Genomic DNA, 3,433 nt, shown 5'->3' with positions numbered 1-3,433 from the left:
TAATGATTATTAAGGAGCTGAAATTCCAACATAAGCGACTTATCTTATGTGTTTTACTACTATTACTATGCCGAAGGCATTTACAAACAATACTACTGCTTCACTGTTCAGCCTTGCAGTATGAGAAAATATATGTTCCAATTCAAAACTCCAAATATGGTTGTACTTCACTGAAGCATTAAAAATTCTCAAACTTCCAGACGATCTCTTTTCCTCGAGGCTTTGTTGGATCCCATTGAAATAACTGCAATATACTTCTTTTTTTTTCTGATTACATTCTCTGTACTTTGTTAGCTGCTTGTACTAAAAAAAAATAATACAAAAATAATAATGTTAGGTGACACAATACATATATGGGTTTTCTTAGTTTTAGATGAAAATGTATCAAGTGTGCCTGGTGGTTGTGAACCAAAATTATCATAAATCATCCGTATTCCCTTAAAAAAATATCTAAACCATCCCATATAAAAAAAATTTGATGTTAAGATGATCTAGAGAGAGAGTTGATGTTAAGAAATTGACATTCCTCAACAAAATTCAGTCACAAATCCAACTAAAAACACTCTAGCAGGTTTATAAATTTGTGTTGAATGATGAAACACTTACGAATCACCATTGAAATCCTTAAGAAATATATCAGATTCGTTTCCCTCATTCAGAAATTTACGCCTAATTCATATAAATTTTTTTGTTCAATCAAATTTGGGGAAATCAATAGCAAAACCTAATTCTAATAAATTGCAGTGATTCAATCAAATTAAATATAAACCCATAGTTCGAAACCCCTAACAGATTTGCCACATACCTGTTTAGGATCTTCATGGATGAACTCTGCTATCCCCAATTTCTGAACAAAGAAGTTTCTTCGAAAGATGCAAAAGAAATAGGAAAAAGGTTAATAAAAAGTTTCTGGTGCTTCTGATAACTGGGCCGGTTGGGATGATCCAAAAGATGATGCTTACGATGAAGGTTTCTACAACAGTTCATCAAACCATAATAATAAGACAAAGGGAACATCAGATGATTTGTGGGAAGAAGGTGGATTTCGGTAGAGGAACGACGACCTGTTTGGTTTCTTTCTTGTGTAGAATGTATACACCCTACAAATTTGTGGGAAATTTCAGACTTTCACTTATTAGCAAAAGTCGGTTGCAGGCAGGCAGAGAAGGGAAGGATGAAATTGGCATAAACTAACCTAATTTATTAAAAATACTAATAATTCTATTCATCCCACTAAGTCAAACCCATCTTCAAACCTACTGCTTAGGTGTAAATGACGTGGCTTGACCATTCTCTTTTCTATGTTTTCTTCTCTCTTTTTCGATTTTTGATGTGTACAGAGTTTCATCCTAATTCATCTTTTAATAATTGTGAAAAATTGAGTTATTAACATACGAAAGTATTAGTGCTAATGTTTTTTTATTTTTAGGTTTTCGGTAACACTGCCAATACTAATTTTTTTATTCATTAATAATAAACATCTTTTATGAGCAACATAAGAAACATCTTACACAATATAAGTCTCCCGAAATTTCATATTTCTCATATGTGATTCATGTGGCATTTTTTTAAATTCTAAAAAAAATATTATATTATTCTATTTGCATTTCAAAATGTAAAATATTATATATATATATAAGGAGATTTCACATTTCTCATAATCTGGAGTTTTACAAAGCCTGTTGGGGAGTACTGAGGAATGATGTTTTGGCAGCCATCAATGAATTCTACTACAAAGGTAGGCTGGATTGGAGGTTGAATGTTTCATTCTTGAAACTGATACCTAAAAAAGAAGACTCGACTACAGTCAAGGATTTTAGCCCATTAAGATTAATCTCTAGTTTGTATAAAGTCATCTGCAAGATTCTAATAGAAATAATAAAAGTAGTCATACCAGGATTATTTTCAAATGTGCAGGGGGCTTTTGTCAAGAATAGGACAGATTTTGGATGGTATTTTGATTGCGAACGAACTTATGGACAGCAGGCTGAGACAAAAACGACCGGGTATTATGTGCAAGATTGATATGCAAAAGGCCTTCGACAATGTAAGTTGGCCTGCGCTATTCTCTACTTTGAAAAAAAATGGGTTTGGAACGAAATGGATACATTGGATGAGGTGGTGTGTGACTGAAGCTCAATTTTCAATTCTAATGAATGGGGAAGCTACAAGTTTGATTAAACCTTCTAAAGGCATTCGTCAGGGTGATCCCTTGTCCCCCTTTCTTTTTCTCTTGGTTGTAGAAGTATTATCTTCGCTCATCAACAAAGCCGTAGCACAAGGTAAACTTGGTGGTTTTCAGGTGAAGGAAGGCGATATAGTTGTGTCACATCTACAGTTTGCTGACGACACTATAATATTCTTAGATGCTTCGAAAGTTGAGGTGATAAGACTCCTTGTTATTTTGGTTTTGTTTGAAATTTTAATTGGTCTTCGACTTAATCTGGAGAAGAGCACGATGGTAAGTATAGATGCAGACCATCTGGTTAATGACCTTGCGTTGGAACTGGGCTGTAGAGTTGAGTCTCTCCATGTTACTTATTTGGGTATGCCCATTGGGTCTACTAGAAGGAGTGAATTAATCTGGGAGGTAATTATCCAAAGAATGCAAAAGAAGTTAGCACCATGGAAGAGAAGATACTTGAACAAGGCTGGAAGGGTTGTTTTGATAAGAAGTTCTCGTGAGAGCCTAGCTGTTTACTTCATGTCGTTGCATCACATGCCTGTGTCAGGGGAGAAGAGATTAAATATTCTTATGAGAAGGTTCTTTTTTTTTGGGGAGGGGGTGATGAGGGAACAAAGAAGATGAGTTGGGTTTCTTTCAAAAAAAAATTGCAAACCAAAAAAGAAGGGCGGCTTGGGTATTCGAAGCTTGAGATTAGTTAATAAATCATTGTTCTAAATGGCACGTCAGATTTTGCAAGGAAAAAACAGCTATGTGGAGATGGATTTTTTGTGAAAAAACGACAGCTGAGGAGGACTGTTTGCTGCCTTTACAGGTTAAGGACTCTATTAGAAGGAGTATGTGGTTTGACATACTAAGAGAAAGCAAAGTATTTTTTGATTCTGTGACTGTGCAGGTGAAAGATGGTTCAATACTTAGATTTTGGCATGATTGCTGGTGCGAAAAGACTCCTTTCAGGGAGAAATATCCGAGGTTATATGATTAGCATTCAAAAGATGGCATCGGTGGCAATGATCCTTGAACCAAGGTGGAACTTTCAATTCAGGAACAGTTAGACCCAGCTGACTATACCAACAAGGAACATGTTGCAGCGCAGGAGAGTTACTATCCAATCCAATCTGTACCTTTTTTGCAACACAGATGTGGAAACGATGGATCATCTTTTCATTAATTGCAGGGAGATCAAACAATTATGGTGTTACTTTTGAGCAGCTATGAAGGTCCAATAGGTGATGCCACTGGAATTTA

General features: G+C 35.4%; 1 long non-coding RNA gene across 1 annotated transcript; it reads right to left on the bottom strand.

Annotated features, from left to right (window-relative positions):
* LOC113307851 lies at positions 1-1,167 on the bottom strand. The gene is made up of 2 exons (XR_003339350.1): positions 806-1,167; positions 1-303 (listed from the first exon to the last, which is right to left on the bottom strand). It is a non-coding gene; the product is annotated as an uncharacterized LOC113307851 (long non-coding RNA).
* Positions 1,168-3,433: the final 2,266 nt, after the last annotated feature.

This window comes from Papaver somniferum, chromosome 9, assembly GCF_003573695.1.
Source record: "Papaver somniferum cultivar HN1 chromosome 9, ASM357369v1, whole genome shotgun sequence".
In the NCBI taxonomy this organism is placed as follows: Eukaryota; Viridiplantae; Streptophyta; class Magnoliopsida; order Ranunculales; family Papaveraceae; genus Papaver; species Papaver somniferum.
The sequence above is the reverse complement of the archived record's forward strand: the minus strand, read 5'-3'. Positions and strand labels throughout refer to the sequence as shown.